We start from the raw sequence: 27,821 nt of genomic DNA, 5'->3' as shown, positions 1-27,821 counted from the left end.
AGAGCCTGAGCTTAGCTTCATTAGTCAGCTGAGCAACAGCTCCAGGATGGCTCAAGATACTTGCGTTGGATTTATTTTATATGTAGAATATCATAAAAAGACATAGCAGTAATTTGGGGGTTAAAGTTTAACACCTCTTTAAGCATGATCTATTTTCTGTTAGTCAGTAAAGACCTTGAAAAGCATCATGAATGGACTGAGCTTCAATACCTGACACATTGCATGGGCTAGAGCTATACTGTTTTTTTTAAGAGTTGAACAAAAAGATTTGAAAGGCCTTGGTCCATCATCCATGTCCATACTCCGTAATATGTGATATCGTAGGGTCCTGCTAAACACCAGAGGCACCCAGGGTGCTGAAGTTCAAGTGCAGACAGAGGAGTTTCACAGGAAACGGATTCGTCTGCCAATGAGCACCAATGTGGACGCAGGGTCCTGTGATTCTTTTTGCTTGCCTCTACTGTTTTTAGGGGAAAAAAAAGACTAGTTTGTCTGAAGCAACCCTTTCACTCATTCATGTTCATTATATACCTTACCACCAAATAGTTACACAAAAAACGAGGTATAATACTTACTACTTACATGCCTAAATGATGCTTATTAAATAAATGCGCCATCTCATGCTTTGATTACACTCCAATAACCATATATATATAGCAGAACAGCAACAAGATGGAATTATAAGTAACATTTTGTGCTATAAATATATGAACCATATACAGTCATATGTAAAAGTTTGGGCACCCCTATTAATGTTAACCTTTTTTCTTTATAACAATTTTGGTTTTTGCAACAGCTATTTCAGTTTCATATATCTAATAACTGATGGACTCAGTTATATTTCTGGATTCAAATGAGGTTTATTGTACTAACAGAAAATGTGCAATCTGCATTTAAACAAAATTTGACCGGTGCAAAAGTATGGGCACCCTTATCATTTTCTTGATTTGAACACTCCTAACTACTTTTTACTGACTTCCTGAAGCACTAAATTGGTTTTGTAACCTCATTGAGCTTTGAACTTCATAGCCAGGTGTATCAAATCATGAGAAAAGGTATTTGAGGTGGCCACTTGCAAGTAGTTCTCCTATTTGATTCTCCTATGAAGAGTGGCATCATGGGCTCCTCAAAACAACTCTCAAATGATCTGAAAACAAAGATTATTCAACATAGCTTTTCAGGGGAAGGATGCAAAAAGTTGTCTCAGAGATTTAACCTGTCAGTTTCCACTGTGAGGAACATAGTAAGGAAATGGAAGAACACAGGTACAGTTCTTGTTAAGCCCAGAAGTGGCAGGCCAAGAAAAATATCAGAAAGGCAGAGAAGAAGAATGGTGAGAACAGTCAAGGACAATCCACAGACCACCTCCAAAGACCTGCAGCATCATCTTGCTGCAGATGGTGTCACTGTGCATCGGTCAACAATACAGCGCACTTTGCACAAGGAGAAGCTGTATGGGAGAGTGATGCGAGAGAAGCCGTTTCTGCAAGCACGCCACAAACAGAGTCGCCTGAGGTATGCAAAAGCACATTTGGACAAGCCAGTTACATTTTGGAAGAAGGTCCTGTGGACTGATGAAACAAAGATTGAGTTGTTTGGTCATACAAAAAGGCGTTATGCATGCGCTGTATTGTTGACCGATGCACAGTGACACCATCTGCAGCAAGATGATGCTGCAGGTCTTTGGAGGTGGTCTGTGGATTGTCCTTGACTGTTCTCACCATTCTTCTTCTCTGCCTTTCTGATATTTTTCTTGGCCTGCCACTTCTGGGCTTAACAAGAACTGTACCTGTGTTCTTCCATTTCCTTACTATGTTCCTCACAGTGGAAACTGACAGGTTAAATCTCTGAGACAACTTTTTGTATCCTTCCCCTGAAAAGCTATGTTGAATAATCTTTGTTTTCAGATCATTTGAGAGTTGTTTTGAGGAGCCCATGATGCCACTCTTCATAGGAGAATCAAATAGGAGAACTACTTGCAAGTGGCCACTTTAAAAACCTTTTCTCATGATTTGATACACCTGGCTATGAAGTTCAAAGCTCAATGAGGTTACAAAACCAATTTAGTGCTTCAGGAAGTCAGTAAAAAGTAGTTAGGAGTGTTCAAATCAAGAAAATGATAAGGGTGCCCATACTTTTGCACCGGTCAAATTTTGTTTAAATGCAGATTGCACATTTTCTGTTAGCACAATAAACCTCATTTGAATCCAGAAATATAACTGAGTCCATCAGTTATTAGATATATGAAACTGAAATACCTGTTGCAAAAACCAAAATTGTTATAAAGAAAAAAGGTTAACATTAATAGGGGTGCCCAAACTTTTACATATGACTGTATAACACTTTGTATTTTATGAGGATATTGGGATGTATTATTGCATAACTATACCTATTAAGTGGCTCAACAACAACAAAGAAGGAAAAAAAGACGAAAGACACATGTATATGGGCATAACCTGGCTTCATCAGGAATGATAGGGTTGGTACAGAGGTGCATGAGACATCTATGCTGCTGTCCAGTTTTAAAAAGAATCGTGGGACAGAACACCAAATGGCATATATACATTGGGGAATATCTTTGTACATACTACATAGCAGGATGGAGCCTGTATAGCGGCAGATAGAGGCTGTGCAATATGGTACTAAGGACCAGACATTCTCTGAGGACCTCTTCACAGTCTTCCTCATAGTCCTAAAGCTTATTTCAGGCAGCAGAAATGCATTTTTACATTCATATAGTAGTAGCTGCTATACCCTTTTTTCCTAAAGTTCTGCAGAAACAAATCTAAGTGTCCATAGGATCCAGTAGAGCTTTGGGTGATTCAAGCGTTGCTGCCATAATAATTGTTCTAGGAGTCTCTGAAATTAGAGCTTCCGTGCATTAATATAGAGCGTTTTTATACTTCTCATTCGGCATCACCACAACGAGAGGAATTTTCTGTTTGAGCATTAATAAGCAAGTCGATTAAGCAACTTTTAGGCCCAATTCATCAATACCGGCATTGTTCATGTCGGTCTTAATGAGGAAGCAGGCTGGAGTCAGAAGTGCACACCTCTTCATGAATCGGGAGCGTTTGACGAGTGGCATGCTCCTCAGAGCAGCACGCTAGAAATCTCACACCAGTCAGCTCTGGCATCATGCCCACAACAAGCTGTGGCGTCATCATGACCTCGCCGTGCCCCTGTCCTACCCTAGCTCCATCTATATTGTTGGAGCTGGGATAAACTGGCATGGGAATGCCAAAAATTGCAAAATTTTGGCATGACTTTGAGAAGCATCTACATTTTGCAACTTTCAAACCAGAATTCTGGTTTGAAACAAGCTTTAATAAATCGGTCCCAAAGTCTTTTGGTTCTGTTGTTAAGAGGGAGTAAACTACTACATAGTCCTACATCTCAAGTGTATTCTTCATACATAGCACGTGTATACAATTCCTACTAATCATTTTGTGATATATACACTTCCTTTGCCAATTAGGTGAAAACTCCATATATAAGATGATGGAGAAAAATGAGAACAAATGTAAAAAAAAAGGGTCAATGAGTCAATGGCCATCTGCAGGAAAAGTATTCTGATGTTATCAGTGCAATGCAAAAACAAAATGTCCTTTTCGTAATAAGTCAAAGGGGAAAAATGCTATTCAGAACTGGTCTTGAAGTTTTACTTTTTTTCTAGAAATATCATTTTGCTAAAATTTAAGTTAAAGTGATTTTTTTTTTAAGATTATGTTTGCCACAAAGCTTAAAATTAATCAGCATTACTGATTATAAGGATTCATCATTGCCAAAATTCCCAAACCACCATCTTTCTTTAAAGTACAACTTGCTATACACAGTTAGTTTGGCGTTTGACATTCCTAGTGCCACCCTATGTTAGTAAACTGATCTGCAACTGCTGGACAATATTGCTTCGAGCTTCTTCCTAATGCTGGGACATCACAATCCTAAGAAATATGCCTTCACCCACTGTTATCCTTTACTGAAATGGAAGACCCCCCAGAATTCTATGATGACAGCTTCCCAAACACCATCATATGTGAAGCAAGTTAAAAGGCGTTGTCCACCTTTGGGGACATTTTTATCTTCTTAAACATGTGAATTCTGAGATATTACATTTTGCTATTGGGTTTCGTTAAAAATGGAACACAACTTGCGTTCTCTATCATCTCTATTGCCCTGTCTGTTGCTGGCTGTAGAATGGATTAACTGAAAATCAGTCAGAGAGCTCATTCTGACAGCACAATTGACAATTTTCTAACTCCTTTATATGTCTTTTTGTGAGCTTCTCTCAACTGATATATGACCACAGGTAAAATCAAGGTTGAAAGGGCAGGGAAACAAAGAGCCCGTAAAGCCAAAATGTCTACTTATACACAGTATGATGTCCCTACACCTGCCCTATGACCTATACACAGTAAGATGGTCCAGCAGCTCCTCTAAACACAGTATAACGGCCCCCACACTAGTCTCCACATAGTATGATGGCCTCCAAGTTAGGCCCCAAACTGCATAATGGCCCCTGCAATAGCTCCCACACTTTCCAATGGTCCCTCCACATTAATTCTCACACTGTATAATGGCCCTTATGTTAGTTCCCACTCAGCATAATGGACCCCGCTTTAGCTTTCATGCTGTATAATGCCCCCACATTAGCGTTCACGATGTATAATGATTCCTGAATTAGATTCCACGCTGCATAAAGGTTCTCGCATTAGCTCCCACGCTGTATAGTGGCCCCTGTATTTGCTTCCACGCTGTATAATGGCCCCAGCATTAGCTCCCTTGCTGTATATTGGCTCCTGCATTAGCTCCCTTGCTGTATAGTGGCTCCTGCATTAGCTCCCACGCTGTATAGTGGCCCCTGTATTTGCTTCCACGCTGTGTAGTGGCCCCCGCATTAGCTCCCTTGCTGTATAATGGCCCTCGCATTAGCTCCCTTGTTATATAATGGCCCTCGCATTTGCTGCTGTGCTGTATAATGGCCCTCGCATTAGCTCCCTTGTTATATAATGGCCCTCGCATTTGCTGCTGTGCTGTATAATGGCCCTCGCATTAGCTCCCTTGTTATATAATGGCCCTCGCATTAGCTCCCTTGTTATATAATGGCCCTCGCATTAGCTCCCTTGTTATATAATGGCCCTCGCATTTGCTGCTGTGCTGTATAATGGCCCTCGCATTAGCTCCCTTGTTATATAATGGCCCTCGCATTAGCTCCCTTGTTATATAATGGCCCTCGCATTTGCTGCTGTGCTGTATAATGGCCTCCGCATTAGCTCCTACACTGTATAAGGGACCTCCACAGTAAACCCTACAACGTATGAGGGTGCTTCCTGACACTGTATGAGGGTCCTTCATACTTTATGATGCAACCAGTCACACCACAAGTTTATTAAAATAAAAAACATCATATGCTCACCTAATCTAGGATCCTGACAAATCCACCACACAACACGCAGGTAGACCAACGTGCTGTCATGGCATGCATAAGATATCAGAGTCCTGGCGCGGTGCGATGATGCGTCACCATGCCAGGACTCTGAGGTCCCAAGCTTACTCCAGCACATCACCCACTTACAGGGGTATTGCTAAAGTCTATAAAGATATGGGGCTCAAGCGCCAAGACAATTTATTTGCCAACAATACTCCCTTCAACCACAACAAAATAAGCAACACCACAGATAACACAGTGATCAATCTCTGAGTACAGAATGTTTTACATGATACCTGCAGTCCTATGTAAACCACATATAACATAGTTATAATTATCTGAGTACAGATAGGGTACTTGATGTTACTTGCAGTCCTATGTAACACCACAGATGACAGTGGGAACTCTAAGGACAGATAATAATATGCGGTTTACGGGTCCATTGGCCACATCTCAGGAGTTTTGAAGAATCATTAGGTTTCTTGGTCCTGAGACCCCCCCATTAATCATACAACATTTGCATGGCATTTCAGTCCCTGTCACATATTAGAAAGAAAAGTTTAGGTACTCCTTAAATATGTTGTCCAGCAACTGAAAAAAGGTTCATTAAAGAAAATGGTTTTAAAAAAATAAATAATAAAATAACTAAGTTGATGTATTCTGATAGATTACAAAGAACCTATCTCACGCCACCCAACATGGGCTAAGAACAGTCTACTTTTTCCTTGCATACTTTGGAGTGCTGCCTGCTTTTTATTTTTCATTCATCTTACAACTGGATACGATAGGGTTAGATAGATAAATAGACATATAAATATTAGATATATATGAAAGATATGAAACATTGATAGTAGATAAAATATCGGAGCAGCACTTCCTGCCTCCTTTTGTTTTTCTTTATCTATGAAGCCAGTAATAGATCCAGAAGTTTATACAAGAACCTGGTGGCCTTAGTGCTTCTTTACTTGTACCTTTTGTAGATAGATTTGCTGATATTTGTTTGCAGGAGGACACTGTAGCAGGAGCTGAGTCCAAAATTCAAGAGAGGATAAGAAGGACAGCTAAGTCCATAACAAAGAAGACTTTCTGTCTGCTACAGAGGTGGAGACAAGATCCAAATCCAAGTAGTTCACCTCACCAGAAGGCAACATGATATCTGCTCCATCCATTGCTGGCCTCCTGTCACGGACGTTGCTTGTGGAACCACTGTGCCATGTAATGTGGAGAGCCTGGAGGGGTATGACTAAGCAAGCACCTGACTGTTCACTAAGGCTGTGAGCACACGTTGCGGTTTTTTTTGCATTTTCGTGACAGTTTTCCGCTGCGGAATCGCCACAAAATTGCAAAAAACCCGCATCCCATGCAATCTTATGGGATTCCGCAATGCTGTGCTAATGCTGCGGATTTTTCCGCTGCAGAATCGCATAGCGAAAAAATCCTCAGCATGCCCATTCTTTTTTGCAGAATCGCAGCGATTCCGCACCCATAGGAATGCATTGATCTGCTTACTTTCTGCATGCGGCTATGCCCACCATGCGCAAAGTAAGAGGATCATGTGCAGATGGTACCCAGGGCCTGGAGGAGAGGAGACTGTCCTCCAGGCCCTGGGTACCATAGTCCTGTAAAAAACAGAATAAAAATAAAAATAGTGATATACTCACCCTCCGGTGGCCCCCGGAGTCCTTCCCGCCTCTCACCACGCTCCTGGCATCTTCCGGTCCCAGTAATGCTTTGCTCGAATGACCACGATGACGTCGCCCTCTCGTGAGCGTGACACCATCTCAGGTCCTTCGCGCAAAGCATTACTTGGACTGGAAGATGCCGGGAGCGCCGCAGAGCAGATCGGGGGCAATATATATATTTTTTTTACTATTTTAACATCCTACCTATCACATTCCAAGCGATGCTAATCGCTTGGAATGTGGAAGCATTCTGCAAGTGAAAAACGCTTGCAAAACGCTTGTTTTCTGCAGGAAAAATGCATGCGAATTTGCATGCGTTTTACCCGTGACGGGAGTGCGGAGATGTTGCGGAAATTTCTGCAGCATTTCTGCAACGTGGGTACATAGCCTTAAGCCTCTGATGGTGAAATTAGACTTAGCTCCCAATAAACTCCAGGTGCCACTCCAGGACAGACCAATTGACGTCCAGCAGCTGGACCCAGAGGACAGACTGGTGGGAGAGGCTGGCAGGGTTTGTATTAGAATGCAGCAGTCAGTTCACATACAAGTGCAGCAGACAGAGTTCGCATCAGAGTGCAGCAGACAGAGTTCGCACCTGAGTGCAGCGATCCGGGTTTGCATCAGAGTACAGCAGGCAATGATTGTATCAGAGTGCAGCAGGCAGTGTTTGTATCAGAGTGCAGCAGTCATGATCTGCACTAGAGTGCAACAGGCAGGATCTGCAGAAGAGTGCAGCTGGCAGTGTTTGTATCAGAGTACAGCAGGCAGCATCTGTAGTTGAGTGCAGCAGGGACTGGTATGCAACCTTACACAACTTAGACTGTGAAAGAGGAAGGTTGCTCAGGCACCTCCCCGTAGGGAGGAAGCAATATATACATCATGTCCCACAGCTTTTGGCTGGGGAGGAAATAGCAAGTGCGCGCGCTGACCCTTTTAGAGGGTGGGAGTGCATGCGGATGTGGCTAGAGGACCAGCTGGAAGCATGCAGAACATGGAGAAGGGAAGAACTGACCGCAGCATGGATGAGTGAAGAGACACGCCTGCGGACCCTGCTTGTCAAAGCAGAACTCCAGCATGGTGCTTACACCTCCACACTGCTATACACATGGAGGTCTACAGAGCAGCATAGGGAGGAGCAGACCTCTATGTCTCAGGAGACAGGAGATGGGAGTAACTTCAGGAGCTGCCAATTAGTCACATGTGCTGTAGTCATGATCTCCTTCCTCTACCTCTGCTGATTGGCATGGCAGTGGAAGAATAGGGAGCAAGGAGGCAGAGCTTCAGAGGTATGTCAGCAGAAATACCACCTGCCTATGTGTCTGTATAGAGATACAGTGGGGAAAAAAGTATTTAGTCAGCCACCAAATGTGCAAGTTCTCCCACTTAAAAAGATGAGAGAGGCCTGTAATTGCCATCATAGGTAGACCACAACTATGAGAGTCAAAATGAGAAAACAAATCCAGAAAATCACCTTGTCTGATTTGGCAAGATTTATTTTTCAAATTATGGTGGTAAATAAGTATTTGGTCATTAACAAAAGTTCATCTCAATATTTTGCTAAGTATCCTTTGTTGGCAATGACAGAGGTCAAACGTTTTCTGTAAGTCTTCACAAGGTTAGCACACACTGGTGGTGTGTTGGCTCATTCCTCCATTCAGTTCTCCTCTAGAGCAGTGATGTTTTGGGCCTGTCGCTGGGCAACACGGACTTTCAAATCCCTCCAAAGGTTTTCTATGAGTTTGAGATCTGGAGACTGGCTAGGCCACTCCAGGACCTTTATATGCTTCTTACGAAGCCACTCCTTCATTGCCCTGGCAGTGTGCTTGGGATCATTATCATGCTGAAAGACCCATACATGTTTCATCTTCAACTTCCTTGCTGATGGAAGGAGGTTTGCATTCAAAATCTCACGATACATGGCCCCATTCATTCTTTCATGTACACAGATCAGTTGTCCTGGTCCTTTTGCAGAGAAACAGCCCCAAAGCATGATGTTGTCACTCCCATGCTTCACCGTAGGTAAGGTGTTCTTTGGATGCAACGCAACATTGTCTCCTCCAAACACGACAATTTTTGCTTCTACCAAACAGCTTTACTTTGGTTTCATCAGACCATATGACATTCTTCCAGTACTCTTCTGGATAATCCAAATGCTCTGTAGCAAACTTCAGATGGGCCCGGAAATGTACTGGCTTAACCCCTTTCCTACATTGGACGTACTATTCCGTCCATGTGACCTGGGACCTAAGTCCCAAGGACAGAATAGTAAGTCTAATGCGATCAGCGGCGCTCACGGGGGGAGCGCAGCTGATCGCGGCCGGGTGTCAGCTGATTATCACAGCTGACACCCGGCACAATGTGTCAGGGGTGGTCACGGAAATGATCGTGGGTCGCCCTCGCACACCCAGGGCAGCGGGGTACTCGGTACCAGGCCGGTGTCAAGGCGGGAATGTGTCACAGCAGCGGTGACCCGGTCCGTGGCCCTGGGCGCCCAATATCAATGGCGGTGATGTTAATGGTGTTAAAGTCTATTAGAATAGTTCGTGACGCCACCCGTGGTGTTTGGCAAGTAAGCTAACGCTGCATACAGATCCACTGGGACTGATGGTGTGGTGCAGCAGAGATGGTATAGCTCCCCACAGGTGGAGCTGTAGTCCCAGGGCAGTGTAGGGTTCAATGGATGAGGAGAGGCGCAGAATGGTATGGAGGCTGGTACCCAGGTGTAGTGGTGCTGGAATAACTGGAGGACACCCAAGTATGCGGTTCCAAAACTTTACTCGCTGTTTGCAGTTCACTCAACTGCCTGCCTCTGTACTGTGCTCTCCAGGTCAGGGCTCCAGCCAACCTCCAGGCAGGATAGGATTCTCCCTTCCACACTCCGCCAACATGTACCTTACTGAACGACTCCTCCAAAGCGCCTTTAGGTGCGAAGCACTCCAGTACATAGTTACCCTGGAATGCCTCTCTCTAGGTGTTCCTAGTCTTTACTTGTATGACAGACAGCTGTAGCCTGCTTCGGGACTCCTCACTGCATCCCGGCTCTCTATTCAATTGCTGTTGTGTCCCAAGTCTATGATGGGAGCAAGGCATTAGCGGCTCACTACTCCTCCGGTGTCTGTTGCCGGTCATAAAGATCCAATCAACCTCGGGGACCGGGCCCTGGCCTTTGCGCTCTCTGGACTTGAAGGGTTCTCTATCTTTCTTCAACCAGCTTCCCACTGTCCTTCTATTCTCCTTCGTTCCGATCTGTTCTATCTCTCTTATGGAATCTGTAGTCTCCAGTCTACGTCTCTTTCTCCTTCTCTTCCTTCCCTAGGGAGCTGGTTCCACTAAGACCAGTCCTCAGCCTCTCCTGACTGACTGCCTTCCTCCGCCTTGAGCTCCTCTCAGGCTGACCTGCTGTCAGCCTGCTCTCTCTCTCTCAGACCCTCGTCTGACTAACCTCCTTCTCTGGGACTCACCCCAGACTGACCTGAAATCCTACAACTTCCCTCTCTTTTATATCTAACTCCACCTTCCTCCCCAGCACCTCTCGTGTTACGAAGCCAGGGACCACAAAAGGCACCCTATGACCTTTCCAGCATAAAGCATGGATGGGTCCCTGCTGAACTATCCTGTGTATAGGATGCAGGTGTTGGAATGTGGAAAGGAGTTCCCAGCCTACCTGGATGGTGGGGCACTACACCTTAGGAGAAGGTGCAGTACCTCTGTGGCGACTGAAGCCTCAGGAGCGCCACAATCGCGGTGTACCGGGGATTAAAGGAAGCATCGGCAGGGAGGGGGCTCCCTCCGTGCTTCCCTGCAACGCCCACAGTAGCGCGATGTGCAGCGCCGCTGCGGGGGTCGCCTTCCCTGCAGGTCCCCAGATCTAATATGGCGATGGGGACCTTCGGGGACCTGCAGGGAGCTTGCTTCCTCACTGCCAGCAGAGCGCAGGCATGAGGAAGACTGCAGCAGTGCCTGTGACAGATCGCTGTCACAGCGATCTGTGATGTGACAGATCAGCAATCTGTCACAGGACAGTGATGTCCCCCATGGGACATTATAATAAAGTAAGAAAAAAAAAAAAAAAGAGTAAAAATAATTAAAAAAAAAAAATATTCCCTAATAAATTCATATTTTGAAAATAATAAAACAAAAAAACAATAAAAGTACACATATTTGGTATTGCCACGTCCGTAATGACCCACCCTATAAAACTGTCCCATTAGTTAACCCCTTTAGTGAACCCCTTAAAAAATAAAAATAAAAAACGAAGCAAAAAATAATGATTTATTATCATACCGCCAAACAAAAAGTGCAATAACGCACGATCAAAAAGACGCATATAAATGTCCATGGTACAGCTGAAAACATCATCTTGTCCCGCAAAAAAATCAGCCACAACACAGTGTCATCAGCAAAAAAATAAAAAAGTTATAGCTCGCAGAATAAAGCGATGCAAAAATAATTATTTTTTATATAGAAATTGTTTTCATTGCATAAAACCGCCACAACATAAAAAAATGACATAAATGAGGTATCGCTGTAACCATACTGACCCAAAGAATAGAACCGCTTTATCAATTTTACCGCACGCGGAACGGTGTAAACGCACCCCCCAAAAGAAATTCATGAAACGCTGGTTTTTGTTCGTTCTTCATCCCAAAAATCGGAATAAAAAGCGATCAAAAAATGACACGTGCCCGAAAATGGTACCAATAAAAACGTCAACTCGTCCCACAAAAAATAAGACTTCACATGACTCGGTGGGTCAAAATATGGAAAAATTATAGCTCTCAAAATGTGGTGATGCATAAACTTTTTACAATTAAAAGTGTCTTTTAGCGTATGACAGCTGCCAAAAATAAAAACCCGCCATAAATAGTAAATCAAACCCCCCATTATCACCCCTTTAGTTAGGGCAAAATAATAAAATAATTTTTTTTTATTTATTTCCATTTTCCCATTAGGTCTAGGGTTAGGGCTAGGGTCAGAGCTAGGGTTAGGGCCAGAGCTAGGGTTAGGGCTAGGGTTAGGGCTAGGGTTAGGGCTAAGGCTAGGACTAGGGTTAGGGTTAGGTTTGGAGTTAGAATTGGGGGATTTCCACTGTTTTGGCACATCAGGGGCTTTCCAAACGCGACATGGTGTCCTATCTCAATTCCAGCCAAAAAAGTTAAATGGCGCTGATTCCCTTCCAAGCTCTGCCATGTGCCCAAATAGTGGTTTACCCCCATATATGGGGTATCAGCGTACTCAGGACAAATTGCGCAATAACTTTTGTGGGCCTGTTACTCTTGGGAAAATAAAAATTGGGGGTGAAAAGATCATTTTTGTGGAAAAAATATGATTTTTTTAATTGTAGAGCTGTATGTTATAAACTTCTGTGAAGCCCTTGGGGGTTCAAAGTGCCCACCACATATCTAGATAAGTTCCTTGGGGGGTCTAGTTTCCAAAATGGGGTCACTTGTGGGGGTTTCCACTGTTTAGGCACATCAGGGGCTCTCCAAACGTGGCATGGCGTCCAATCTGAATTCCAGTCAATTTTGCCGTGAAAAAGTCAAACGGCGCTCCTTCCCTTCCGAGCTCTGCCATGCGCCCAAACAGTGGTTCCCCCCACATATCAGGTATCAGCGTACTGAGGACAAATTGCACAATAACTTTTGCAGTCCAATTTCTCCTGTTACCCTTGGTAAAATAAAAAAATTGAACCTGAAGTAATTTTTTTTGTGAAAAAAGTTAAATGTTCATTTTTTTTAAGCATTCAACAAAAATTCATGTGAAGCACCTGAAGGGTTAATAAACTTCTTGAATGTGGTTTTGAGCACCTTGAGGGGTGCAGTTTTTAGAATGGTGTCACTTTTGGATATTTTCTATCATATAGACCCCTCAAAGTGGCTTCAAATCTGATGTGGTCCCTAAAAATAAAATGGTGTTGTAAAAATGAGAAATCGCTGGTCAACTTTTAACCCTTATAACTTCCTAACTAAAAAAAATTTTGGTTCCCAAATTGTGCTGATGTAAAGTAAACAGGTGGGAAATGTTATCTATTAAGTTTCTTGAGTGCCATATCTCTGTGATTTAAGAGCATAAAAATTCAAAGTTGGAAAATTGCAAAATTTCAAAATTTTCGCCAAATTTCCATTTTTTTCACAAAAAAAGCAAGTTATATGAATGAAATTTTACCACTACCATGAAGTACAATATGTCATGTGAAAACAATGTCAGAATCACCGGGATCCATGGAAGCGTTCCAGAGTTATTACCTCATAAAGGGACAGTGGTCAGAATTATAAAAATTGGCCCCGGCATTAACGTGCAAACCACCCTTGGTAGTGAAGGGGTTAAGCAGGGGGACATGTCTGGCACTGCAGGATCTGAGTACCTGGTGGCATATTGCGTTATTGATGGTAACATTTCTTATGGTGGTCCCAGCTCTATGCAGGTCATTCACTAGTTCCCCTCTGTGGTTCTTGGATTTTTGCTCACCGTTCTTATGATCACTTTGACCCCAAGTGGTGAGATCTTGCGTGGAGCCTTAGATCGAGGGAGATTATCAGTGGTCTTGTATGTCTTCCATTTCCTTATTATTGCTCCCACAATTGATTTCATCACACCAAGCTGCTTGCCTATTGCAGATTCAGTCTTCCCAGCCTGGTGCAGGGGTAAAATTTTGTTTCTGGTGTCCTTCGACAGCTCTTTGGTCTTCACCATAGTGGAGTTTGGAGTGTGACTGTTTGAGGTTGTGGACAGGTGTCTTTTATACTGATAAATTCAAACAGGTGCCATTACTACACGTAATGAGTGGAAGACAGAGAAGCCTCTTAAAGAAGAAGTTACAGGTCTTTGAGAGACAGAAATCTTGTATGTTTTTAGCTGACAAAATACTTATTTTTCACCATAATTTGCAAAAAAAATCTTTCCAAATGAGACAAGGTGATTTTCTGGATTTGTTTTCTCATTTTGACTCTCATAGTTGTGGTCTACCTATGATGTCAATTACAGGCCTCTCATCTTTTTAAGTAGGAGAACTTGCACAATTGATGGCTGACTAATTGCTTTCTTTCCCCACTGTAGCTAGCCCTTCCCTGCAGTGACAGAGAGCCCTTAGAGTGACCTGTGGTCTACAGAACTGAGAGCGGTAGTGCAGGAAGATCATGACTTCCCGCACTAACGTAATGTTTAACTATATATAGAGAAGTACCAGGTGGGCCCATCCGAGCATTGGACCTGGGGCGACTGAACTCTCTGGCTCCCACAGAAGCTATGTTTCTAGTGTACAATTATGCCTCAAGGATGGCATGGGGATAAGAGTGCCACTGAGAAACAAATGTTATTCTGAAATAAGCTAACCTTCATATGACTATGTCACCAAAAAAATAAAAATGTTAAAGCTCCTGGATTGTGATAATAAAAAAAGAAAAAAAGTTCTATCATAAAGGGCAAAACTAGCTATAGTAACGTTCGCGCCCTGGCTGGGTGGCGGGAGTGAGGATTGTGGCCCCACTGTGCCACAAATCAGACTACCCTGGAGGGGATTGACTAAGCAGCTACCTTGGTGTTCACTGGAGCCTCTAGTGGTGAGGTCTGGCTTGTGCGGCAAGTAGCTGCTAGGTACCACTCCAGGGCGGTTGTCTGGCTGTAGCAGCTGATCCCACTGGGCACAGAACACTCATGACAGATGCAAGCAAGTACAGACGGGCACGACTGGTACTCTGGCGGGCACTGCTGGCACTCTGGCAGGCAGGCATGGCTGGCAGGCAGGCACGTCTGGCACTCTAGCAGGCAGGGGTGCACGGCTGGCACTCTGGCAGGCAGGTGGGCACATCTAGCACTCTGGCAGGCGGGCACGGCTACTCTGGCAGGCAGGTGGGCATGGCTGGCACTCTGGCAGGCAGGTGGGCATGGATCAGACTGGAGGAACAGTAACAGGAACCATTAGGGCAGGAACACAGGCAAGTATGAGTAATAAAACAGAACAGGTAGGAACCAGTTGTGACTGGAGGAACCAGATTCCTAGTACGTGGGACAGGAGCAGAGTAGAACCACAAGGTGCGGAAGAGGAGCAGAGCAAAACCGCAATGTGCGGAACGGGAGCAGAGCAAAACCGCAAGGTGCGGAAAGCAAAGAGCAGAGCTGCTGGGTCCGGTGCAAAGAGCAGAGCTGCAGGGTGTGGAGCAGAGAGCAGACACAAGGCTACACAAAGCTGAGTAGGGAGGGAAACAGACAAGGACACGAGCAAGTACAAGAAACGGACTTAGTACAGACAAGGACTGACACGGGAACAAGCTAAAGACACGTGATTCAGGCCTGAGTATGCAGCCCTCAGGGAGGCAGAACACAAGACACGAGCACAGAAATGGGTCTGGGTATGCAACTCCCAGAGAGGTGGAAAACAGGACAGGACCTGGCAACTCAGCAGCAAGGTATAGACTGATAGAGCTTTTTGCTCAGGCCTCTCCCTGTGGGTGGAGATGCCTTAAGTCCCCAATACCTCTTAGCAATTGGCTGGGGACATATTAGGAGTATGCACCCTGTCTCTATAATACTCAGGAAGTGCCGGGGCCGCCACTCTAAGCATATAGCCAGGAAATATAGAGCAAGCAAGGACATGAGGTTTACAGCAAGGAGCCGGCAAAGGACAGATCTCACAGCATGGCCCGGAGTGGTGAGTAATATGGGAGATGGGAGGCCATGCAGTGATGCCAGCAAGGGATGTTACAGCTATGACACCAAGGGATTAATCAAAAACTAATAAAACAGGCACAAGTGTATGAGCTGTTAGTCTCAATTGCTAATTTACAGGTGATTGAAAACTTATCAAACTGGTGCTGGTGCTGAAGGATGAGCAGAAGGCGGATGTGCAAATGGAATGAAGATAACTTGCTCTTATCCAGGTTGGATTCAGCTGTTGTGTTTTAACAAATAAATTGAGTTTCCTTTTAATGCTTGTGTTATAGGGACATTTGTGTGTCCCATAATAAATTTCATTCTACAATGCAGGGCATCCTGTATACCTTGTAGGAGAATGTGCATGAGATAATAGTGGTACAAGTCAAGGGTAAATGCCAATATGCAGAAAACAAAATGTAAAGATTGTGTAAAAAAATGAAATCATGAGTTATGTTCCATCCTGGTACTTTTCCTTCTTCTGTATTTCTCAGAGGATATTTTTCTGGTTTGCAAAATAACATGACCTCTTCATTCTGGGTCTTGTTATACGCTGCTTGTTTACTCTTCATCCCAGACACCATAGCAAAAACATTAATCATAGGCTGTCAGCGCAAACATAATTCCCTACGAAATGGACTTCAACATCTCTTACCCTTCCCATCAATATTGACATGTCAATAATCATCATTCAGTTTCTTCAGCTTCAAATATCATTGTTGCCACCATATGGATTTGTCAGTTATCGACTAATGACAGGTAAATGTGAGGCCGGCGTCACACTAGAGAGGAATACGGACGAGTGAGAGGCGATAGAAAAACGCATTATACACGGACCAATGATTCTCTATGGGGTAGCTCCCATCAGCCGTATTTTTTTTGCGTATATTTTACGGTCTGTGCCAATCGCAGCATGCTGCAATTGTCAGCGTACTACAGCCATAGTATGCCAATACAAGTCTATGGGTGCGCTAAAAATACGCATTACACATGGACCACACATGTGACTTGCGAGAAATACGCACCCGGTGTCTTTTAGAAAAGCCGGCAATTCAGTGCGCTATACAGTAAAATCACACTGACAGGTTTAATAAAGAAACGTAAGAATAGATCTAGACACATAGAATATATATATATACTGTATATATATATACATGTCATTGAGACACATATATATTTAGATATTTACTAGATGGTGGCCCGATTCTATCGCATCGGGTATTCTAGAGTCTCTGTTAAAATATAAAATAGTGATATACTCACCTTCCGACGGCCCGCGGACTCTGTCCCTCCTCTCACCACGCTCCCGGCATCTTCCGGTCCCAGTAATGCTTTGTGCGAAACACTGCTAATGACGTCACGCTCTCACAAGAGTGACGTCATCTCCGGCCCTTCTCGCTAATCATTACTGGGACCGGAAGATGCCGGGAGCGTGGTGAGAGGCGGGACAGAGTCCGGGGGCCGTCGGAAGGTGAGTATATAACTATTTTTTATTTTAACAGAGACTCTAAATTACTCAATGCGATAGAATTGGGCCACCATCTAGTGTATTATACTCATGTTACACCCAGAGCTGCTGTCACTGTTCTGCTGTTACCTAATGTATTGTACTCCAGTTACAGCCAGAGCTGCAGTCACTGTTCTGCTTTTACCTAATGTATTGTACTCCAGTTACTCCCAGAGCTGCAGTCACTGTTCTGCTTTTACCTAATGTATTGTAGTCCAGTTACACCCAGAGCTGCAGTCACGGTTCTGCACTTACCTAATGTATTGTACGCAAGTTACACCCAGAGCTGCACTGTTCTGCTCTGACCTAATGTATTGTACGCATATTACACCCAGAGCTGCAGTCACCATTCTGCTCTTACCTAATGTCCTCCTGTTACTCCCAGAGCTGCAGTCACTGTTCTGCTGTTACCTAATGTAGTGTACTCCAGTTACACCCAGATCTGCAGTCACTGTTCTGCTGTTACCTAATGTATTGTACTCCAGTTACACCCAGAGCTGCTGTCACTGTTCTGCTGTTATCTAATGTAGTGTACTCCAGTTACACCCAGATCTGCAGTCACTGTTCTTCTGTTACCTAATGTATTGTACTCCAGTTACACCCAGAGCTGCTGTCACTGTTCTGCTGTTATCTAATGTATTGTACTCCAGTTACTCCCAGAGCTGCAGTCACTGTTCTGCTTTTACCTAATGTATTGTAGTCCAGTTACACCCAGAGCTGCAGTCACGGTTCTGCACTTACCTAATGTATTGTACGCAAGTTACACCCAGAGCTGCACTGTTCTGCTCTGACCTAATGTATTGTACGCAAGTTACACCCAGAGCTGCAGTCACCATTCTGCTCTTACCTAATGTCCTCCTGTTACACCCAGAGCTGCAGTCACTGTTCTGCTGTTACCTAATGTAGTGTACTCCAGTTACACCCAGATCTGCAGTCACTGTTCTGCTGTTACCTAATGTATTGTACTCCAGTTATACCCAGAGCTGCAGTCACTGTTCTGCTGTTATCTAATGTAGTGTACTCCAGTTACACCCAGATCTGCAGTCACTGTTCTTCTGTTACCTAATGTATTGTACTCCAGTTACACCCAGAGCTGCTGTCACTGTTCTGCTGTTATCTAATGTATTGTACTCCAGTTACTCCCAGAGCTGCAGTCACTGTTCTGCTTTTACCTAGTGTATTGTACTCCAGTTACACCCAGAGCTACAGTCACTTTTCTGCTGTTACCTAATCTATTGTACTCCAGAATATGTACAGGATTGTGCCTGTGTAATGAGCGATGCAGCAGTGATGCCTTTAATGACTGTAATGTGCCTGTACAATAAGCAATGCAGCTGTGTTGCCGCGACGACTAAGCAACTGTCGCTGATTGGTTGCGGCTTAACTGCTGCAACCAATCAGCAAGGCAGAATTCAATTGTAGGGTGACATTAAGCCGATAAATAATGGAGAGGTGTCATTATTAACTATACTAAGAAAGGGTTAAAAACCACACACAGTCATTAATTAAAAAGTCTTTTAATGAAATAAATTAACCAAGTTTTTGACAAATTTTTATTAGTCTGGTAATCCAAAATAAAACCATGACCTGCAACAAAAATAACCTAAAAAATCACCAATATCCTTACCTCTCTGCTGTTCAGTCATGTCCCACGCTGCAATCCATCAGAAAGGGTTAAATAGTTTACAATGAGGACCGGTGCTAATGCGACCAGCCTCACTGTTATCTACTACAAAATGTATTGATTCAGCTCTGCGCAGCCTCAATGGCTGCCTATAGATGAACTAATTACCGTGGTAAAGTTTCTGACTTTTTCCCCACGGTCATTAGTTCATTCACAGATCAGCCGGGGACTCCCCGCAGCCTCAGTGACGTCAGCAGGAGTCCCCGGCTGATCTAAGAATGAACTAATGACCGTGGGAAAAAAGTCAGAAACTTTCCCACGGTAATTAGTTCATCCACAGGCAGCCATTGAGGCTGCGCAGAGCTAAATCAATTCATTTTGTAGTAGATTACAGTGAGGCTGGTCGCATTAGCACCAATCCTCATTGTAAACTATTTAACCCCTTCTGATGGATTGCAGTGTGGTACATGACTGAACAGCGGAGAGGTAAGTATCGTGGTGATTTTTTTATGCTACTTTTGTTGCAGGTCATGGTTTTATTTTGGATTACCAGATTACCTTTCCTGTAGCTTGAAGTATCTCCCTGATTGTATCTACGCCCAATTGTTGGGGAATCCTTGTATAGAGACTCTCTACATCTATAGATGTTAACATGAAACCTGATTGCCAGGTAAAATCCTGTAGAACTTGTAAAAAGGAATTGGTGTCTTTTATGATCGAAGGGATTTGCTTCAATAATGGTCGTAATAGCCAGTCCACATATTGTGAAAGTGGCTCTGTCACTGATCCGATCCCCGATACTATAGGGTGTCCCGGGGGGCAGGACAAAGATTTGTGAATCTTAGGGACATGGTACCAATGAGGACGTGTGGAAAATTCTGGTAACAATTTTTCTGCTTTTTTCTCAGAAATAACACTATTCATAATATGTTTCCTAAGTAAAGATCTCAATTCTGTGGTATACTTAGAAGTTGGATCTGCTTTCAATTTTCCTTTTGTTGTACTATCAGACAATTGTCGGTATGCTTCTGAAAAATACATCTCTCTAGGTATTAAAACCGTATTTTCTCCTTTGTCTGATGGTCTCACCACTGTGTCTGACCATTCTCTAATTTCTCTCATAGCTTGTCTTTCTCTCACCGTCAAATTGGATGAAACCTCCAGGTATACTACCGATTCGACATCTTTTATGACTTGCCTCTCAAAAGCATCAATAAGATTACCGGGGGGGAAATTGGAGGCATGTACTGTGAAGACACACCCCCTGTAAAAGAACTACATGTCTCCTGTGAACTATTGCTACCAATTCTGTCAGGTTCTGTGAAACTCAATAAGAAAGCAGCATCTTTATGGACCTCTGGTAATGTCCCTATTCCAGGCATAAAACCAAGGGGACCAACCTTACACTGTGCTTCCCCTGTCAACACTATGTCATGAGAAGGTTTAGTCAAAAAATGTTTATGCAAATGAATCTTTCTGATAGATTTAAATAGATCGATTTTAAACTCTGTCAAATCAAACGTGTCTGGCATGCAATAATTGAGACCTTTCGCTAACAATGTGTGGTGTGAATCTTTAAGGACATGTTCAGTTAAATTAATAACAGTAAAAGGCGGAATGTCCATTTATGCCTCGGTCTCCACGAGACTTGTTTTCTCTTGCAGTTCCACCCAAACTGTCTTCTTCCTTCCTCTTCTGATTCTCCGCCTAAAGGGAAACTCTGTCCAGGTGAAGTTACATCATGGTGTAATTGCTGATCATGTGGAGTTGTGGACTGATTGCTTCCCTCCCCCATACTTGAATCTGAGTCCGTAGACAGATAATCTTTCCTAGCTGAAGTATGTTTCCTCTTCTGAGTAAAATACTTGTACTTTCCTTTCCCAGACTGTCCAGTATTGACATTAAAATGCTGTTTGCTCCAATTGAATATGTGGCCATTGGCAAAATCATTTTTATCCCTCAAAAATTTATCGCGTTTCTTTTCTTTAATTTCTGCCTGCCCGTTACCTTATAGTCAGTTCTTGAGAGTGCAACATTTGAATAATACCAAAGAGGGTTTTGAGAAACAATCTGGCGAATTATACGATAGATTAGAACAACAGGGTTACCCTAAAAGGTTGTTAGATACTATGCTTGCAAAAGTTAAATTATAACAAAACGAGATACGTGGCTTAGTAGAGGAAATCCCAAAGGAAATTATAAGTGTGGTCATTGCCAATATTGTAAATACCATTGTACAGACCGGATACTACAAATGGGGGCGGTTACACATACAGTGACGGATTTGATTACTTGTAAAACAGATCATGTCGTATATGTGATCTTTTGCACATGCCGTTTTTTTATATAGGTAAAACAATACGACCTCTATATGTTAGATTCCGGGAACATTTCAAATCAATAAATACAGGGAAAGGAGTTCCACGGCTGATTAGTCACGTTAGGAATGTTCATGGAAAGGACCCGGGAGTTCTCTCATTTGCGGGAATTGAAAAGGTAGTGTTACCTCCCCAAGGGGGGAATCTGAACAAGATTCTGTTGAGATGAGAATCTAAATGGTTTCTGAATACACAAGCCACTGGTCCGTTAGGCTTTAATAGGGTTGATATGGCAATCTTTTTATAAGATTTTTTCCCCTCCCCCTCCCCTTCTTCTGTATAATGACCTTTCAGGTACAACACTTTAGAGTTTTAGCTCTTTAAGATATTGGATTAATAGTTGTTTGACCTATTGCTGTGGTTTGTATAGCAATCACAGACGTAATATCAATTATACTAGAGATGTATACGCACTCAGCGGATTTTTCTATGCGTTTGGGAAGCATTCCTGAATAACACTTACTGTATATAGATGGTGGATAAATAACTGGTAGTCCAGAATTAATATAGCAAACTCGTCATTGAACAACTTCTAACTTAAGATCATAGCCATTTGAATTTAGTAGCGGAGATCTAGTGTAAGCAATACTAATGAAGTGGTAACAAGGAGAGATAAATATCTCAGTAGAAACGACTATATATACAATAGTTTACAAGTAAATATTTTCTGAGATAATATAGAAGTTGTAATGATATTGTTTCTTTTTCCACATAAAATTATTTCACGTTGTGCTGTATAAATATACATATATCTACAAAAACAGATATATAGGAGTAACATGTAGTTATCAATCTCTCCAGATAAAGTAGAACATGTATAGTTCATGTATTTTAATGTGTTTTTATGCACTTTTTCACAGGGTTCTAATTTCACTTGTCACTTAGACAACAGCTGTGGTAGGAGGAGAGACGGCAAGATGTGATCAGTATATGTATCCGTCATTTCCTCCTACCCTTTGACCCGTAGAAGCGCTCTAACAGCGCAAAACGGCCGTTGTCAGCCTATTCGCACTCTTTGTTGTCACTACCCGACTTGACATGGTATTCATGTGTCAATAAAGCAGCAATAATGTCATGATCTGAAGTGATCTGACAGTTTCAAATCACTGGGTGAACTTTTTTTACTTTGGAAAGTTCCAAGGTGTCTTGACTGTCCCTGGTGGTGGTTTTGATATTGCACTTTAGGTTTTGTGCACTTAATCATGTATCAGGTGTTACACCCTATAAAGGTGTGCTAGAGGTGTGCAATCACGGCCTGTGATATTGTGAGTTTGTGTTCACTCTGTTTTTGGAGAGCCTGGATGAAGGATGGAGCTGGTGAGGAGTCCTGCGCAGCTTAGCCAGGGGGGATGTGTTTCAGCTATGGTGTCTGGATGAAGGGCTGGCATGGCGTGGTGGAGTCGCAGTGATGGTGTCAGCGGGAAGTGTCTGCATGGGCTGGTGGAGTGGTGACTATGGAGAGTGGCACTCACCATGTGGGACTTGGCCGCTGAGCTGGACTCAAGCATGCTCGACTTCGTGTCAGCAGCTGAACTCATCCTTGGGACTCTGGTTCTAAGCAGCTGCAACTGGTGTTGGACTCTGCTCCAAGGTTGCACTAAGGTGAAGGATCCTGTTATGGTGATGGATCCGGGTGGAGGAGAAGATGCACTCAGGTGGAGGGCTCTGTTGCTAGGAGCGCACGCAACAGAGCAAAGCTAAGTGGTGTTTCCCCTGTATTGTCTCTTTCCTCGTGTGTTATTAGTGCAGTGGTGGGATTAGTTTCCGCACCGACCTATTCCCTAGTGAGGGTTTAGGGTCAGGGCGAGCTAGGGCATTGAGGTACGCGTGCGGCGCCCGGTGCGAAACCGGCATAGGGAACGTTAGGAGTGCAGGGACACTGGCTCAGGGGAGCTCAGGAGGTCTCCAATTTCCTTTTCCCTATTGCAGGGCCCACCATTGTTAAAGTTTCCCAGGTTCCCCTTTATCATTTGATTATTGTATGTATAACGTGTAATACCTAAATTCGGCAGGTGGAGGCGGCGTATCCACCTGCACGTTTTTATTATTTAAATGCGCCCCACTGGAGGCGGTGTATCCAGGGTCACGTGTGTTATGGGTTCGCCTTGCGGTATCATCTGCGTCCAGAGACACGTGACCATGACAAATAATTTATCCCGACGAGTGCGACCTTTTTCTTCTTCAAGCAATTCAAGATTTGAGCACTACGAGGTCAAGCACCCGGGAACCACGGTGAATTCCTTCTGCCTGCCATACACAGCCAGCCTACACACGGTAACAGAGGTGCTGTCCGCTTTCTCTCATATTGAGATAATATCTATTCTTTCGTTTGGATTTGAAAACCTGTCATTGGGCTCCATTATATGCCTGTTTTGCAAGCCTGCGAGAAAAAAACGGTATACGGATGCCATACGGATTACATACGGATGCTTACATGAGAAAAATACGCGGCCACACCCTGACAACGGATGACATACGGAGCACTATTTAGGGACCATTTATGCGTATTATGGACGTAAAATACGGTCCGTATTTTTCTACCATGTGTGTGACTCCAGCCTGAATAAAATATGAAATTTGTAAAGAGAATCAAAATAAAAAAAGCTCTAATAAATGGTAATGGGCAGTGATATGATATAAGAACTGTGAGCCTGGTCTGTTAAAGCTTTCCCTAAAAATGTATAAAAAAACTAAACAAAACAAATGTTTTACAGAAAAATGTATGTACAATTTCGAAGGAACAAGACTGGTTGCTCTGTTACCTATTCACCCTTCATTAATAATTTCCTGAAGCTAGTTATAAAATACAGAGCTGGCCAGGAAAGGCAGCGGTGTGTTCCTTAATTGCTTGTAATGGGTAATGTATATGCGGAAATCTCATATGGGCTTAGTTCAGAGTCTTAATCAAGGAATCCCTAATTTACCAAGAAAAGTGCACATTTGTTAGCGCCTTTATTAGAAGAAATGTACTTGCTGTTTTTTTTCCCCTTGTTTGGGTCATTAGGTTTTGTTGCATAAATAACTCATTAAATAGTTTTGTTAGCGACATTTCATGCCAATGAGTCTCTGCACACAAGTTATCGTAGAACCTTTGCTTTGTTATTCTGTACTTCTAAGTCTGATTGTTTGCTAGGTATGCTGTCTACCAATCACCATTCCTACTGTGATTTTATCTATACAGGCTTGGGTTCTGATAGAATCTAGCCTACGTGATTCACCTACCAGCATATCCAATTGTTAGGCTATGTACACATGTACGCAGAAAAAAACGGACTCCTTCCCAGGAAAAACGTGCATTTTTAAATGCGTTTTTTGCATGTCTTTTGCACAATTTTTGCGCGTTTTTTTCACGTTTTTCAAGCGTTTTTTTTACAGGAGCATCCTTCTGCTCATAGAATATAGTTAGAAATGCGTATGTTTCTGCAAAATTAATGAACATGCTGGGTTTTTTTCCACAATGTAGTAGTTGACTACTGAGGACTCTCAATCCTGAATATTTTTCAGTTTACTATGTAATTTTTTCTTGCAGAGCACCCAGACCAATTGATTTTAAAAATGCAGGTTACAATCACTTCAGATTTGTCTCTGAAGTTGAAGTCTTAGATTGTCTAACTTCACCGGCCTTATATAGCATACATTAGGCTGGTTTCACATTTGCATTTTTTGGCCCTGCAAAAAAGCGCATGCGCACATATGCGCACGTTTTGCGCTAAAAATGGCCATTATAGCCTATGGATGCGCATATGTGCGCACTGGCATGCTCATGTATGCGTTTTTTTGCATATGCGTTTTTTTTTGTTAACCATGGAATTTAGGGGTTTGGGTTAGAGTTAGGGTTAGTTAAGGGGGTTTAGGGTTAGGGTCAGGGTCAGGGTTAGGGTTGGGGTTTGGGTCAGGGTTAGGGTTAGGTATGGTTTGGTTAAGGGTTAGGGTCAGGGTTAGGGTCAGGATTAGGGTTAAGTATGGTTTTGTTAAGGGTTAGGGTCAGGGTTAGGGTTAGGGTTAGGGTTAGGGTCAGGGTTAGGGTTAGGGTTAGGGTCAGGGTTAGGGTCAGGATTAGGGTTAAGTATGGTTTTGTTAAGGGTTAGGGTTAGGGTTAGGGTTAGGGTTAGGGTCAGGGTTAGGGTTAGGGTTAGGGTCAGGGTTAGGGTTAGGGTCAGGGTTAGGGTCAGGATTAGGGTTAAGTATGGTTTTGTTAAGGATTAGGGTCAGGGTTAGGGTCAGGATTAGGGTTAAGTATGGTTTTGTTAAGGGTTAGGGTTAGGGTTAGGGTTAGGGTTAGGGTTAGGGTCAGGGTTAGGGTTAGGGTCAGGGTTAGGGTTAAGTATGGTTTTGTTAAGGATTAGGGTCAGGGTTAGGGTCAGGATTAGGGTTAAGTATGGTTTTGTTAAGGGTTAGGGTCAGGGTTAGGGTTAGGGTTAGGGTTAGGGTCAGGGTTAGGGTCAGGATTAGGGTTAAGTATGGTTTGGTTAAGGGTTAGGGTCAGGGTTAGGGTTAGGGTTAGGGTCAGGGTTAGGGTTAAGTATGGTTTTGTTAAGGGTTAGGGTCAGGGTTAGGGTTAGGGTTAGGGTCAGGGTTAGGGTTAGGGTTAGGGTTAGGGTTAGGGTTAGGGTCAGGGTTAGGGTTAGGGTTAGGGTCAGGGTTAGGGTTAGGGTTAGTTAGGGTTTAGGGTTTGGGTTAGGGTTAAGTATGATTTGGTTAAGGGTTAGGGTCAGGGTTAGGGTTAGGGTTAGGGTCAGGGTTAGGGTTAGGGTTAGGGTCAGGGTTAGGGTTAGTAAAGTCATGGTTTGGGTAGTGTGAGGGGCCACCTAAAAATGTTGGAAAAAAACGCAAACGCGGTAAAAACGCACTAAAAACGCATACAAACGCATAAAAACGCTGCGTTTTTTTCATGCATGCTCATAAAAATGCTTGAAAAAAACGCAGCAGTTGTATGCTTATGTATGCGTTTTTTCAATGCGTTTTTTTGCGGGAAAAACGCGCTGCAAAAAAAAGCAAGTGTGAAACTAGCCTTACTTATGGTCATGCGACCTGTATCCTTGGCACTAGTTTTACAAAAATCTCAATTTAATGCCTAAATTTCCTCATGCTATAAATGTCAAAGTTTCCACTGTATCAAATAGTTATATTTCATAATTTAAAGCCTGTAAGGTTAATGAGAATGTTTTAAAAGTATTAACGGGAAAGTAGAGTTGCATGTGAACCTTGTTTTAATAAGGTAGTGCTTCTGAGGGAGATGATGAGCCTTCCAGAAACCATGCCTTTGAGGTTTACTAGGTCTGTGGAAAAAAAAAAAGGTGAATAACTTTCTTTTTATGTGTAAAGTATGAAAATAACAGCTATCATTAAACCTGTTAAAACAAGCTGGATAAAGTACAGGATGTTAAATGCCTGTCATGTTACTAGAAGGAAAGCTGATTTTTGATGTAGACCCAGAATATAATAATTGTTACTAGTGAGAATGAGGCAATGTCTATCCAATCCGTTCTGTCTAAAATGACTGCAATATCTAATACCATAATTTCTTCTATCCTCACATTACATTTCAAACTTGTGAACTGAACATTAAAGTCTTCAAACTTTACTTAGATCTTCAGTGCCTACATAAAAGCCTGCGACTGCAGTCCTGAGAAGTAGGTCATGGAGCTTTAGTCGATTTCCATTTCTAAGCATTTATAATAGTGGGCAGTATTACCTAAAAGTGGAAAAAGGAACTTGGTGTCCTATCAAATGAGGTTCTTAACCAGCTAAGAGTACCCTACACAGGGCTACAAAACGTGTTGTCTGGAATGCCACCCAAAAATGTCAGCCAGCCCCCTAAAGCATTTTAGACATGCATAGCACGTCCTATTCTGATCTGTGTGAAAAGATCGGACATGGCCATACAGGTCAGTGGTGATCCATGAAACATGGATACAAATTAGAAGACTTCCGCTTTTTCTTCTGTGTCTCATAGATCTATTGCGTAATGATAAATTTGGATAGAAACGTGATTTTCTTGCTTTTATTTGCTTGGGAGGAAACACACCTCTTCAGTGAAAAGAAACAGATGTGACTAGATGCCACCTGAAAAAATACAGTCTATTTCCAATAGATGGTAAAATTCACACAGTTGTGTGACTATAGCCTTATTGGCAGAAAACAAATGGTTGACTTAAAGGGGTTCTCTAGGGTTTTTAAAAATTTGCAACAAAGCAGGAATTGGGATAAAATAATAAAAGAACCATTAGTCACATGTTTTATCCCCCTCAACCCAACTACCACTTCGATAATCACCTTAGTCCTGCACTGATGATGTAAAATCCATTGGTCATCTGACCACTGCAGCCCATCATTGGTTTAAAGGGAACCTGTTAGCAGGATTGTGCACAGTAACCTACAGACAGTGTCAGTTCAGTGCTGTTTACTGATTACAGTGATACCTTGGCGAGCTCAATAACATCATGCGATTATGCTGCAGCGCCTGCCTGCACAAGGGTTTTTTTTCTTCAGTATGTACATATATTCATTATGAAAACTAGAGGGCAGGTCAGTGAGGAATCACTAACCTGTC

At 43.0% G+C, this 27,821-nt stretch overlaps 1 protein-coding gene across 2 annotated transcripts in view; it reads left to right on the top strand.

Moving 5' to 3' along the window:
* The window catches only part of PDGFC (platelet derived growth factor C), a 423,119-nt gene that overhangs the window by 44,882 nt on the left and 350,416 nt on the right, over positions 1-27,821 (top strand). The window lies entirely within an intron of this gene.

This window comes from Dendrobates tinctorius, unplaced genomic scaffold (genome assembly GCF_039654945.1).
Source record: "Dendrobates tinctorius isolate UK_male_01 unplaced genomic scaffold, ASM3965494v1 ptg000008l, whole genome shotgun sequence".
Lineage (NCBI taxonomy): Eukaryota > Metazoa > Chordata > Amphibia > Anura > Dendrobatidae > Dendrobates > Dendrobates tinctorius.
This window is presented reverse-complemented; position numbering and strand designations above follow the sequence as displayed.